The 15487-nt window shown below is 42.1% G+C and overlaps 1 protein-coding gene across 1 annotated transcript in view; it reads left to right on the forward strand.

Annotated features, from left to right (window-relative positions):
• The window catches only part of ZDHHC2 (zinc finger DHHC-type containing 2), a gene marked incomplete at its 5' end in the record, with an annotated part of 89281 nt that extends 80276 nt beyond the window's left edge, over positions 1–9005 (forward strand). Inside the window, one exon of the mRNA XM_019525870.1 lies at positions 5119–9005. The remainder of the gene's footprint in view (positions 1–5118) is intronic.
• Positions 9006–15487: the final 6482 nt, after the last annotated feature.

The following is a 15487-nucleotide window of genomic DNA, read 5'->3' on the forward strand; positions in this document are numbered from 1 at the left end:
AAGAGCATGTCAAGGAATGTGCTCCTTACATGAACTTTGTCAGAGTGCCGGATGACTGTGACTGTTACTGCATTTTGGGAATGTGTTTCTGATTAGTTTCAACATCCATATGCCCTGACAAAACATTGTCTCACCATTCCAACCAACTCGGTTGATGCCAAGCATGTGATCTTACTGTATGGACAAGTGTTCACATCACAGAGATAGAGGATGTTAGTGGCAACTGCCAGTAGATGCTGCATGCTAGCATTTAACAGCTAACATGAAGTGACTGTCTCAAGGTTAGTACTGAGTATTGCTAAACTCTTTTTTACATTGTTAATAATAACATTATAAATGTATGTGGTGGAGTACCATTGGGGTGCTCACCACTTAGTGGGTTGCAGCAGGTTTTGGAGAAGCTTGCAGAGTAAACAGGAGGGAGATCCTCTCTCCCCCGCCCACCCCTGGTAGCCATTTTAAGGGGGAAGGTGTGTAGCAGTGCACTTTTGGGTGCCTGCCACTTCAAGGCTGAAGGCAGGCAGGTGTAGGCCAGCCCTGATGAGGTGGCCATTTTAGATCCAGGCCCATAGGGCCAAGCCAGCAGTGTGCTGCCAGCACCTGAGAGAACAACACCCAGCTCAGCTGCTGTTCACAACACCCGGTGGTAAGGGAGGAACTTTGGGGATGGTTGGAGATTCCTAGGGGCCCAGTGAGGTCCCACGCCCCAAGAGAGAAGACTTAGGGCCCAGCCTGGGCAGGGGCTTATGGTTTGCAGGCCTATACAGGGGCTAGGTAAGCCCCTGATGTGGAACGGGTGAGGCCACTTGAGAGCAGAGCCATGTTATTAAGACCTCTGGGGCCCTGAGTAAGTCCGGAGTGAGAGGGCTGTATGGTGGGGCCCAGGAAGGGACCCCTACTGCTTAAGGAGGTCAGCTGCTGGGGTGTTCTGGTACTAGCACCACGACTGGTCAGTGCAAGAGGGCCAGGGCTGGAAGGCTGAAGGGTAATGAAGCCCAACGCGAGGAGCAAGCCTGGGCCATGATGGGCTATCTGGCACCCTGACTGGCCTGGAGGCACGGCCAGGGCCTAAGGTGGCTGACGGTCCCCTCAATGGGGGGGCATCATTGTCTAGGGGGAGAAGGCTTAGTGAGACAGCAGGCTGACACACAGCCCAGTAGGGGTAAGACCAAGGCAGGTAGGCCTGCTTGATCCTGGGCATGACCAGAAATTGCATTCTGCCAGGGAAGAGTGGTCTCGTGGGGCTGTCCATGGTGGGACAGTCCCCCACAAATGCCAGGCCAGTTGCCTCCCCAGTGGAAGGTGAGGAGGGGTGCCATAAAACTACAGCCCCCACATCCTGGTGGGTTACTTAGACCCATGGACAGGTATGGGGGCCAGGCATGTCTCCGACCACCTGAGCCCCATGGGGTGCAAGACCCTGGAGGCCCCAGTGATCAGGGCATATATGGAAAGCCCTAGTGAGAGGGCATATGTGTGAGTTCCTAGTGAGCGAGCATAGTTGGAAGGCCCTAGCAGGAGGGCATAAGTTAAAGCCCCAGGGAGGGGGCACTTAAGCCAAGGAAAGTCTATGGATGCCTGAGGCCACAGTTGGGCCAGAGGCTGAGACCCCACTAAGTCCTCAGACGTTTTGAGGCCATGTGTTGGGTCAGAGTGAAAACTTTGTAAAAACCCTCACATGTGGTGGGGCCAAGTCAAAAGGGCAAGTAGTCGGCCCTAAGGAGGGATCGAGAGTGACAAGTTACCTGGAGAGGGGCTTGGGTCAGAGCTCTGCCCAGGACAAAGTGAATTGGCTGGTCACCATTCAAATGAGGGTCACGACAGGGCCTGAGAAGCTGCGTGCTGGCCAGCCAAGGAGTGTGAGTAGGCAAGCCTAATGGCCTACACAGTTGCTCAAGGGAACAGGCCAGGTTGGGTGTGGCCCAGTGAGGGGCAGCATGTAAGAGGGCAGAGTGTGAGAGGCCCCAATGAGAAGGGGGTGGTATGAATGAGGCCCAATGGGGTGGAGTGAAAGGAAGAATGCATGAGGTGTAGCAAGGGGCTGAGTCTGGCCCAGCCTCAAGCCGGAGCATAGAGCAGCTTGAGGATGCCATCAGTGAGGCATGGGACACAATAAGGGAAGATTGGAGTTGTGTACAGCTCCCCCTGGCATCGGGGCAGTAAAATGGGCAGCCTTCTGCATTTTATACACCAGTTTTAGAAACAGCAAAGTCATGGCAGGTGAGACTGGGTTAACTGCCCTACTTAGACAGGGGGACAGGCTGATGTGATACCCAGCCCTGGGATGGCCCCCGTCACAATGTAATTATAGTAATGTTATTAGTTAAAATTCATGGTGTGTATAGCTTTACTTTCATAAGACATTTTAGTTTAGAGTTTAAGTGAATGCTTAATGCTTACTTAGCTTGTCAATTAATGTTTTTTCGGGTAATTATGCTGCGGTTTCAGTCCCTCGGCCAATCAGCGGTGAGGGGCGGAACCATTGGGGCCCCTCGGCCAATCAGTGAGTGGGGTGGGAGAACACCACAAAAAGACTGTTAAAATGGCAGCCAGCACCACAATCTGGCCGTGAATTTTGGACTCTTCAGCCGCAATATAGGTAGACCCCTAACACATAATGTATATGTGACCTCCTAAGCATTTACTTTGCTTACAGTTTGGAGGTTAGCATAACCACAGCATTGATGTTTTGCAGCCAAGAAATGATGTGACAGTATATTGTGTGTGACCAGTTGATGGCTCATGGGACCAAGAGAATGAAATCCTAAACTGCAGAGGAAAATAAATGGTATTCTGATGGATATTGTCAGTAAAATATAAGATTTCTTGAGTCATACCAAGCCAATGAGAACTTTTATCTTCTGAAGTTTGTGCTCAGTTTATTCTTTAGGGGAAAAAAAAGAATAGATTTACGTTTTAAACAAAAAAAGAAAAAATGATGCTAGTCCAAAGCTGCTAACTCTTCAAACCTAAACGTTTACACTAATCACACAATGTAGCACCATCTCAACAACATTAAAGTAATCATTCCAGCAGGATCTTGGTTTGTCAGACACCCACAGAAATTCATTCCTACCCCTTTGTCACTATGGGAAGTACACTTTCAGTTCTCTCCAGAAAAACTTACACAGAGACCTAGAAATCCCAAAATGTTAGTAGCTAGAAACCAATAGAGTATGTGGAATGGACATGTGGGCCATATGCCCTAGGCACCACCTATTGGAAGGAACCCCAGGGACCCGTGCAGGAAGCAGCTGGCACAAGTAGTGTCACAGAGTGTAAGGTGTTCTGGAAAAATTGTAGCTTTATAGAGTAGCAGTACATTTTGCTGCTGCCGTGGGGAGAACTGACCCCGTTTTTTGCTGCCAAAATCAGCAATGTTTTGCCCTCCCAACATGGGCTTTGGCAGCAAAAAATGGGGTGAAAGTTGCCTTTCCAGTGACAATGAATTCCACTGGTGCTCTATAGATTTATGATTCCCAGAACCCTGTAACGGTGTTGGCTTGCAGGCTGTCTTTGGTCCTTTGAGAGCTCTTCAGCCAGTCCTGTATACCAAACGTGGCATTTGAGCTAAACAAACAAATAAGCAAATACAACTCTCGACTCTTCCCTGGTTGGAAGGAGAAGCCCTTTAGCATTGGCCCTGTACCACTGCATGGTGGTTGCTGGTGGCCAGCTTATCTGGGGTCCAGTCTGCCTCCTTCCACATGTTGCTCCTTCCCCTAACTTCCTCCTCTCTCCTCTGGGGTTTTAATTACTCTCTCATCATTAGATAACCCACAGCTGAGCTTCTATAACAGAGTTGTCTGCTCCCTCTTAAAGGGTCAACCCACCCTGTTTACAAATATGTCACTCTCAATGACACACATTGCCAGTGCCACTTCTTGTTGCTGCTCCTGCATTTAGTCTAGTGGGGGAAGGGTGAGAGAAGACTGCCCAGGTGTGTTCTTTGAATGTTATGCCTCTGCAAGAAACAACAAACAGAAAATCCCATAGCCATGACAATTACCAACATACAAATGTTATGCTTTCAAAGCTCCTACCCCAACATTAATATTCACAATGAGACATTTATTGACTAAATAATGCATAATCAATAATTTAACACATTTAAGCACACCTTTTCCTGTAAATGTTCTGTGAACAGTGTATGCATTTTTCAGTACATTCGTAATCTGATTTATTTCAATGATTTTTTTTCAGTGAATTATTCTTATGTGTAAACAGCTGGCAAACAGCTAGTTAAAAAACAATATTTGAGCTTTAATTTTTGTTTGCATGATTCATATGCTATTGATCCTGTTCCTGAATTGGATGAGTAACTTAACTAGCTTTCTGATCTTACTAATTGTGTTGTGATTTTTTTGAGCTTTCACTTAAAATTAGCTGCATCTCTGAGCTTTTATATGAATCACTGACAGGAGATTCATTGGAAAAGTACCAAAAAAAAGTGGTTGAGTACCATTAATTTGTATTCAAATTTTATTTGGGTGCCTATTGCTAATTTTTGCATGGTTAATAACTTTTATTGTTAATTGCAAAGGTGTATATTTGTGTTGACTAAGTTTCATTTATGTAAAACTGTTTTGAGTTGCTATATTCTACTTGCCAAAGTTCAGAAAGAGTGAATGTAGTGGATGTGACAGGCACAGGGCTGACAGTGGAAACTGAATTCTTCAGGGTATCATTCTGTCACCTGGGCTGCAACCCACATCCCTGACAATGTGCCATAAACTTGATTGCACCACTAGTCAGGATAAGAGGTTAATCTATATAGTCATTCATCCACTCACACTACAAAAAAATGATTGACATCAGTATTTCTTGCAACAGGAGTTGTTTAGTTATGCAGATAACCTGTAGGAACTGAACTGAGATTATTGTTTAAGTTCAAGTAACAGTGGACCACAAAATAATAGCAGGTTTTGACCTTTACGAGCTGAGACTGATCGATGTGAAGGGCATGCTCTTGCCAGTTTCTAGTTGATTTATTTCCCTTGTACATTACATTCAAATATGAATATTTTTCCTTGTAAATTACTGCAAAAATATAATTAATGTAATTCTTAAATTTCCCTGTGCTTTAAAAATGTGTTTGGATTTTATGTTCCGTTCCAGTTCAAAATGAAGCTGTTGATAGAAGGAAGGCATGTCTTCCAGAAATCAGCCTCTGTTGGCCAGCTGTTCCTGTCTGCTCCTGTGTGGATACGCTCAGAAAAATATTGACAGCTCATTAGCTGTCTCCATGTCATTGCTTGAAACATTGATATTTTTTAATTGTATAAAGAATGTTTCAGCTTACACAAATTATTGTTAAAATGGTAAAGGAAATTCTGAGTATTATAAATAAGAATCGAGATTGACTAGTGGGTTGGACAAAAATTACTATTGTGCAAATTCTGTGACTGATTTTTACTTTTATTATGATAGCACAAGAAAAATATAAATTCCTTGCATATAAACCAAACTATTACAGTGGCCATAAATAAGATTGAGTTTGCACTGCTGACTTCATTCATGGAAAAAGTATTATGTGTTATTACTGAGGATTATCTAGCTTGCTGATTGATCAGGTACCATGTTTTCATTTCAGTCTTGAATAAGCTAATTCTGATTTGAAACCAAACTGTCTGAAATATTTTAGAATGTTTTGGTAACTTGATTGCAAATTCCATCCCCTTATTTTCTATGGACAGATCTCACTGTTAAATTCTAAATACTCAGTTGTTGGAATAACTTCTTATTTGACTGGGTGGTATGCTTACTATCAGGGTTAATCTTAATTCTGAATAGAATAAGAAGCCTACATTAAAATGGGCTCTCTCTAAAGGTTCGTGTTTAGATCAAGGCTTTTGGTTAGAGCTGCACAGTGCAATCAGTTTCTGTGCTTGTATTTAACAGAAAAACAGTGTGTGGTTTTAATATTGCTTACAGAACATTTGAACCAAAAAGCATACTCTAAATTGAGTTTTTCAAGAAACACCATCACCCAAAACCAGACCACTTCTTATGGCATGATAGTGATTTTACCTTTTCTTTCTTGCATTTACTATTGTATTATCAGAAAGTAATGGTATGTACATACAAGAAGACTATATTTTGTTGTCAAAACATAGCATTTATAATATTGCAGGGACATTGAACATCTGATCAAAAGCCAAACTGATTCCCATTAAAAAACAGTTTTCAATTAAACCAGATGTGTACATTTTCAAAATCAGATACTGGCTTTCATAGGATCAGAGTTTTTACCAGACAGATTTTAAAAGATGTATTAATTTCTAAAGCCAAGGAAGCTCCAGTGACACAAATCTTGTGCCTTTTTATGCACTTCATTAATGGTACTGCAAAATGTTTACATAAAATGCATGGTAATCATGCTAATCGCAAAACAATTCTTAAAATTGTTGGCTTATACTTTCTAGACTAGCTAGAAAGAAAGCTTTAAAAAATGACACTTGAGGTTATGGAATTGGTACACAGATGAAGCAGATCTGCAGATTTAGTCCTTGGAACTCGAAAGTCGAATTGGATTACAGAATTATGTTTAAAAAAGTGTGGACAGACGGAACAATTCTGCTGCTGCTAACTGTTCTGATGCAACTTTTATATTTGTCTGCTCCTCTGTAGGAATAAGTGAGGCTAAACAGTTTTAACTTTAAACCCATTCCATTCTGGTCTTGCTCATTTAACAATATACAATTTAGGAGATGAAATGGTTGTAAGAACAGCAGGTATGCACTCTCACCCAGCAAGTTCCCCTTAGCCTTCCTCTTTTAAAATGATTTGAAGTTATTTTGTATATTTATAATTGCAGGAAGAAAAAAACCTTTCTGAAAGAAGCTGTGTTTAGATCACAGGAACTGGAATAAATCGGAATATATTATTTTTCCCTTTTTGTTTCGGTATTGTTTCAGAAAACCATTATCATTATACCTCTTTTACAGCAAGTAATTCCAAATTAATCCAATTCTTTTCCTTTGGCTCACTTTTTTTTAAATGTTCTTCTTAAAGTGATAATGGTTGATCTGACATGGACTACCAGTTTTGATATATCTTCAATTCATAGTTTTTACATTTGGTTTTTTCTATAAAGGCAGGGTAGGGTTTGGGTTTCTTTTTAGTTTTACTGATCTGAAGACATCTCAGATTCTGTTACCAGAAGTGCCAGAATATGATCCCTAAATGTAATATTTTTAAACTAGTCTTTGAAGTTAGCACATGGTTTATGTGATGCACATAAACATTCTGAAACTGAGATTCCACAATACATTCTTTGTTCAGTGTTATTCTGCCAAGAGCTTATTTTGTATCAGTGTTTTATTTAAAGGCTGGTAACTGTCAGAAGTAGCAGATGAATATATCTTCAGTTCCTAATGTTGTTGTATTTGTATACTCTTACTTGTTTTCACATAATTATTGAGCTGGGGGTTGTCTTTCACAGAAGCGTGCATTGAACTTACCTACATATCATGGGACACGGAGAAGGTGGAATTCTGTTTAATGTGGCTGGCCTAGTAAAAAGCTGTACCCAAACATAGATCTCCTACCATTTCCGTGGAAAGTAAGGGTATCAGCAGCCTCTGTAACATCAACCTGCCACCTCCCTTACCCCCGCTCTCCCCATTAAGAACCATTTTAGGGGAAGGCTGTGGAGTTCCTTGCAGAGTATCCCTCTACCACCTTTTACAAGATGAGGTGATCCAGCTCTAGGGTATCATTTCTGAGTATGGTCTTGGCTTGGGTACTACTTTGCTTCGTATGTGGGAGGGAAAATTTGAGTTATTTAAAAAAAACTCTATGGTTCAGCAATTCTGTTGTTACAATGCAATTGTGAGGACTTTTGGTATCTGGAGCAAAAGCACGATAATGTTGGCTGTCAGATTACATTGAATCCTGTGTTTTACATAACTATGCTAGGCACTTTATGTAAGTCTGCAATATGTAAGACTTGGTTTGGTTTGGTTTTTTTACATGTATGAACAAAATGCTGTATACTGATTGAAACAGCCTGAAAATGTTGTAGACATTGAACCTCATCCATAGGCTACTTTTTGTAAAATACAGCTTCAAGTTTGCTATGTATAGACACCCGTGCACACCTGTGTTGACACGTAATTTTAGTGGGTTACAGGATGACTATAAGAATCTAGCCAAGCAGACCTGGATCCATAACTAAATTGCAATTAAGTTACTGCATATGGAGACAACTATATCTATTGCTAGATACTCAGGTTTGTGAATAGGTTGAATAAACTATTAGTAGAGTAAAACAGGTAGTAAATACACAGATCCTGTACTCAAATTATGTAACTAAAATGTTTTGTTGTAATTTCTAAAATCTCATCAAATGTAAAATTATTTTTATGAAGAACAGAGAGAATCTAAATGTTAATGAGCTGCTCCCATTAAATCAGTTTATAACTGTAAATTAGGTACTGGCCATGTTTTCAATATATACTTGAAAGATCTGTTTGAAAAGAGAGAGGGGATTCTGAAAATAGTTAGATTGCAGTCTACAGTTGAGAGATTAGTTTTCAAGTAAAACTAAACTAGCACACATGTTGGTACGGAAGTTGAATATATTAGATGAATGAAAGCTAGCCTTTTTAAAAAATATATTCATTTTTAGTAGATGTTTGAAGTTTTTACAGGCATAAGTCAAATGTTAAGAACAAGTCTTGAATCAAAATCTGAGACTGTCAGGATGAAGGAAGAATGTGGTTAAAACTGCTCGTTTTAGTGCATGATACTACTTAGCACACTACTTTTAACCACTGTTTCTGCTACTTCCCTTGATTATCTTGGTCCCAGTGTAATGTATGGGCTGAAATCATTTTTGTAAGTGTTTCTACATATTTTGGTGTACAGAGTTAACAGCTATTAATGTAGTATATATGTGATTAAATGCTTTGTGCAGCAAATCTATCATATACATAGTAGAGGCAAAGTAATCTTTAACCCTCTTCTTCCATCCTCATTTCTGTAGCTTAATGGCACTTACTTAAAATTAAGGGAGGTGGTTAGCTGTGTTTAGTCTGAAGTCAGGCAGGGCAGGATGGCATCTTAGGGCACCTATATACGTGCAGTGAGGCTGCTCCGACATGCTGTAATTTCTGCACACTGGAGCAGACTCAGTTAATCAAGTCTGCTAGAGCATGGTAATTACCTCAGTCGAGCAGACTCCAGCATCACATGTATCAGTGTCCCCACATTGAAAAATGGCAGTGGGGGGGCTCAGTGAGCCTTAGTTAAAACACCTCCACCACTGTTTTTCAGCATGGGAACGCTGATACATGTGACACTCCAGGCACTTTAATTTGAGCAGCTCCAAGCATAGGCAATTGGTAGAGGGTACATGTGCCCCCCCGATGGCCGACACTGATGCTGGCAGTAGGGCTGGTGTCTCTCCCCCCCAACAGGGTCAGTGGCTTCTACAGGTGCCCCCCACCCCAGATTCAGGAGACACCAGTCACTCATGGCTCCAAGAGACTAGCTCTTAGAGACTAGCTGGTTTAGAGAGGCATAAGCATTTGTAGGCAACAGCCTACTTCAAAGCTCATGCCTTTGAACCATTAAAAACAAAAGTTTATGCAAAAAAGGTTTTACCCTCACTCTGTAATAATACTTCAGCAATCATTTTACAGTGTGGCAAACATTGATGGAAGTAAATGGCCCATAATTTACCAGCAAATAAAAAAAAGTCTTTCAGTGATGTAATTAAAATTACTTTATGGATAGAGTGTTCAGATTTTTCAACGTTGGCAGTGTTTCAGGGCTGATTCTAGGGAACTGTGCAATAACTAGCATGTATTGCACAGTCGATCATCTCTTCCCATTGGCAATTTGTGTCTGAGTATAAGAAAAAGCATTTTAAATTACATTTTGAGTACAAGTGACACCAAACTACAGTCACAAAGATTTGTCAAACTCCTGTGCTATACAGTTGCTTAGATCTTTAAAAACAAAAAGTTTAGTGTTTGACCTGAAAGTTCCTGAGGTGCCTGCCATTCTGCTTTTACAGGTGTCCATCTCCTGCCTAAAACCTCATTGGGATCCCAAAACTGAGCAGAACAATGCCTAAATTCTCTGAAGGGGTTTGACCTAGCAAGAGCAGGCCTCTTGCAAAATGCAGTTACAGCCACTTTCTTAAATACAGCTGAAGGAGCCCAGCTCTTATGTAGTGGGCTAGTGGTGAGAAAACTCATCCAGCAAATGAGCCACAGGCTCAGTGGAGGGGGTTTGAGCCTACCTCTTACCTTTTTGAGGGAGTCCTAATCACCTCCCATAAAAGCTGTGACACTGTGCACAAAGGAATTTCTTCACAAGGACAGAAAGAGATCACAGAGGAGCAGAAACTTTGGTTATAGCAGTCAGTTTGGGGGCACAGGGGGAAAAGTTTGTACCCTGCTTCTGCAGTCTGTTTTGTATCCTGTTTGACTGTGGAGATGCAATGAAACCATGAATGCTTCACTCACTGAGCCCTCCCTCATCCAGTGGTAATCATGTTTTACAAGGACACAGTGAGCACCTTACTTGGTTCATATAAAGAATATCTGTGAACACCGTAGCTCCCTTGTGCAGATTGTATTCTGTTGACTAGGTCCAGCAACTCTCAACTCAACAGGCAGTTTTGGGGTTTTTTTGATCTACCACACTGGAGTTTTTTGATCTACAAGTTAGACACTGCAGTACAAAATTCTTCATTACATCCCAATCTCTGTTACTGGCTCAGTGAAAACAAGAGTTAAGAACAACCTCCATTCAGCTGTTGATGTATTTAGTTCCTGTCTTTTATTAGCAGTAATGCTCTGTGATTCGGCTGACAGTAGGAAAGCCTGAGAGTAGGGCACCTTAAGTCCCTTGGGCTGGTGATTAATTTTTCACTTGTTCTCTACTACTTGTACCATGTATTAGGTATGTTTACATGGCAGCATAGCATAGAGACAGGCAAGCTGTAGAAGCAGAGCCTCCCCCTCCTTGGCCATATATACTCTGTACAGGAAGAAATAAGTAAGGGATAAGAAGTAGCCTCCTCATATTGCAGCCTTTTGTTTATCTTTGGCCTACATTTGAAGCCTAAAACAGGTCCGATTCAGGAGGGTAACTTCTACAGGACAACGACTGCCTTAAGAAAATATGTTGAGTATTGCAGATACTACTTGAAGAAATAGCTAGGGGGAGGGGAGACGGAAGAAGTGTTTTGAAGATGTAGGTTAAAGAAGTGATATTAATGAAGCAATACTGAGTTGTTGAAAGGCAGAAACAATGGACCAATTAAGGATTTCAGTGTAGTTACTTCATGCTGGCTCAGCTGTAGCCAAGGTCAGACTGGTCCACAATCTTGCTTTGTCCTTCAGTGAGCCTGAGTCTACAGGTGTTTAGATTGCCAAAAAGTGGATATAAAAAGGTATGTTTTGAGGATGACTGACTTACTACTAGAATTTCTTATTGTGTATTAGAAGCATTCACAGGATATGACAGTAATTTCATACAAAATAAAAGCTCTCACCTTCCTTCAGAATTGCATTTGAGCAAGAAGCAAGGTTGCAAAACAGTATCAGGAGGGTCAGGTATGCTTTCACCTCACCACTCGGGCATTATGTTATTGTTTCCTGCTCTTTAGTCCTATCAGTTAAACTCTCAAACAGCTGTCAGAAGTCACAACTTAGAGCTCTGCTTCAGAATTATTTTAGGTAATGCCTTAATGGGCATGGCTCCAAGACACCCAAATACATATTACCAAATCTAAACATAAACAGATACTGCACAAAGATTAGAGGAGCTTGTTGCTTTTGTTTGTACTCTGTAAACAGCATTATGTATTTTTGTATCTTGCAAAATTGCTGCTGGAAAAAATAAAATCTTTTAAGTCATTTACATCAGTTATTAGCCATTTATTCCAAAAATCTTGAAAGATGAAACTAAAATGTTAGTATGTTTTTTTGCTGCCTGGTCACATCACAATGGAAATCAAATTCAGAATCCGAAGTGAAGAGAGATTTTTGGCCTCATGATGCACAGCCTATGGCTTTTGAAGTCAGCAGTGCTGACACTAATTGCAAAAATGTTTGTCTTGTACACCTTCAGCAGTATGATGTGCTCTGAGCAAGACTAAAATTAAGTTGGGGCAAGGGAAAGATGAGATTTCCTGCCCCTAATGAGCTTGCATATCTAGAATAAGATGAAGGCTTTACAAAGAAATGGAACGCTTACTATGGCCATGTAGCAGATCAGCAGCCCAGCTGGCAGTACCTCAAATCCCATGACTCCCAGTCCAGTGCCATTTCCATTAGACCGTGCTGCCCTCCAGATTCTTGTCACAGTATCACGACTTTTCTAACACCACTCTATTGACATCTTTTACTGCCTATCATTTAAGTTATTCCAATGGAAAATGAGCGAGCATCCTTCTGTGTAGTATTTAAGCAATGAACACTGGCTTGCCTTCGAACTTGATGGTATGACAAGTGAGCAAAATTGACATTGTTCTGTTGCACATCAAAAGCCGTGTTTTACTAGGGTAGTTATAAACTCCGTTGTAGGGGGATGTTTTCTGAATAAAGTCAATTTGAAACAAACTGGAATAATAAGTTATGTGCAGTGAGGAAGAACCACTGGGTCAACAGCATCTTTTGAACCAGACTCCTCAAGATCCTAACACTTACCTGTAGTAGTTGAGATTAAAGGAGGATGGTGAGGAATTTAATATTCCTAGGTTCAGTGCTAGTCTTAGGAAGTACAAGGTTGATTGTTAGGGCTCTGAAGTGAGGCAGCAGGGTGTAATCCCAATTGCTCAGCACTGCAGAAGCAAGCATCTGAAAGCTGTGCATGTTGATAAGCCACCATGCAGACAGACTCCCTTCACAGGATGGTTCAGCAGGAGACAGCGTTTGAACTTTCATATGCTGCAATTTAAGCTAGAGATCTCTCATTGACATCCCCACCCCTTTACTTTCCCTGTTCTAGCTCTGCTCCTGAGACATACAAAAGTATTAATAAGACAAGCAGATAAAAAAAAACCATATGCTTTTAAATTATGGAGCAAACCTGAACAGCCTCTGGACAGAGCTTTGTTTTGCCAAAGTCAATTAAGTTGCCTTGCACTTAGGGCACACTAAAAGCATGTACCTGGGGAATTATTCCAAAGTAACTGTCACATTATAAATCCCTTATTGTGTACTAATGGCACCACAGAGACTTTATATATTAGATAGTCTAGCCCCTTGGCAACACTCAGCAACTCTTAACCCACATACACTTTGATGAACAGTGCCCAACTTCTGCATCACAAAAGGAAACAAGGACAGAGACCTGTAGCTGCATGTACAATTTCAGTAAAGTGGTTAGCTCAGGGAAACAAGCCCTTGGCTGCAGGGTACCGGTTCAAATGCAGCCAACAGCACTTTTCACTGTATCATCTCGCACTCTTCTTCCCACTACCTTGCCCTACCAAAAAGTACACTGTTTCCATATCAGATAACTATTCCCTAGCCATTTTGATATGGATCATATTAAGGCATATAGGAAAATTTGCTAAAGAAGAAAATATTTGAGCCTAAATTTACAACTGCCTGGAAATGGTATGCATGGGGGCAGGGCAATGGAGGGTGGAAGACTGTTCGTAGGCCGAGGTACAGAAGAGCCACAGTCATATCAAAACCATGCTAATCCTCAGGTTATGAAGATAACATTTATCTTGTACAATGCAATAGGTGAAGTGCAGCAGGCTACCAGCGCACATGCCATTACCAGTCCTCATTTCCTGCCCCCCCACAAAAAAAACTTGATTTCATTAACACTCACATTTTGTCCCTCAGTGCATTGACAACCAATACAGTTCACCTGAACAGCTAGATTTCACAAGTCAGCATCTCTGTCCTGTAGGGACTTTTTGTGGGCAAGACAGCACCAAGCAATAAGATCACAGAACAAGAACCAAAAGGAAAAAGGAACAGCGTCTAGCAACACTAGCATAGCAGCATAACTACACACAGGCATTGTTAGAAGCCTTCCCTTGCCCACAGAAGCAGCATTTTTATTACTAGCATGACTGAATTTGACCGCAACAGCCCTGAATGGCATCACAGAAATGGAGATAAACATGTTTCCCCTTCTCCAACTGCTGTGTGCTGACAGAGTAAAAGAAAACAAGCAAAAGTCAGGGTGGGTAGGGGTCAGGGACTGAAGGACTATGCATATACCTGGCAGGCTATACTCACCCATAGTTTCTGAGCCTTACAGCCACACACCCATTCTCTTTGAGCAACTCTTCCTGCATAATCAGGAAATAGAAATAGATAGGAGTCCTGAATGAGAAATCTCCCTCTCCAAATCCACTATCAAAATCTGCATTCCATTTATTCCACTTCTGCTCCAGCTCCCTTTTTGATGGGCCTTTGCTTGGCAAGGTTTTGCTTATGACACCCATCATTGGAACATCTGATTACTTGGTTACCTTGCCACCTGGCAAATTAGCCATATTTTGGGTGGCAAGCCTTACTCTAGGTGGTCAATAAAGGATGGCTTGTGCCTGCTTCAGACCCTGACAGGCATTCACTTTCTTGGCCCAGCTGGATCTCTAGCCCCTGACAAAGTCTATTTCTTAATATGCAGCAGGAAACTTATTTATGATTGTCAAATACCTGCAACAGGGGTTATGGGATAATCTTAAATACAGGGACGGGGAAGGTGGGGAGGAAATCAGTTGCCTTGCTGTATAAAGCCAGGGATTACATTCTCCAATAATTTAAGCAAGTATAGGCATCAGTCCACAGAGGAATAACAACTCTCTAATGCCAAAAAACAGAAGTTGGCCTGCTCAGCAAAAGCATTAAAGGTTGTAAAGGGACTGAACTATTTCACTCATGCTTTGACATCAGCCAAAGGCATAGGAATAGAAAGAATAAGGGAGCTTCTAAGGCCCAGATGCTAACACATGCCTGTCTAAGAGGTCACTCATGAAGCCCACCAGGGGTTAAGTTACAGCCCCCACCCAGGCTTCTGCTCAACTGCTGTTCCCCCTATTGCTCTGACTGCTTGAATTCATTGCTCTGTTAGCTCTGGGCTTCCCCTCCCTCCAGCTGCTGCTTCCAGCCATTGGGGGGAGGGGGGCTGTGCAGCACCGAACACAGAAAGCAAAAGGCAAGTGCAGTAGTGCTGGGGCAGTAGCCTGTGAGCATATGGTTCCCTGGCCTCATCTTCCAGCCCTCACTTGGCCATTGCAATTGGGGAGTGGGGAGAAGACCCGTATCTCCCAGTGCTAGCTCCACACAGGGCCAATGCGGGGAGATCCTCATCTCCCAGCCTAAGCCCTGTGACTTTGGGTCCCATGCTGGGAGATAAGGCTCTCCCAGCACCAGCCCTGCGGGGCACTGGCCCTGGGAGATAAGGGTCTCCCAGCCTGAGCCACATGACCATGGAGCTCAGGCTGGGAGATAAGAATCTCCCAGCACTGGCCCTGCAGTTGCAGAGTTGGTGCTGGAAG

This window comes from Gavialis gangeticus, unplaced genomic scaffold, assembly GCF_001723915.1.
Source record: "Gavialis gangeticus isolate Ggan-Ray unplaced genomic scaffold, GavGan_comp1, whole genome shotgun sequence".
Classification (NCBI taxonomy): domain Eukaryota; kingdom Metazoa; phylum Chordata; order Crocodylia; family Gavialidae; genus Gavialis; species Gavialis gangeticus.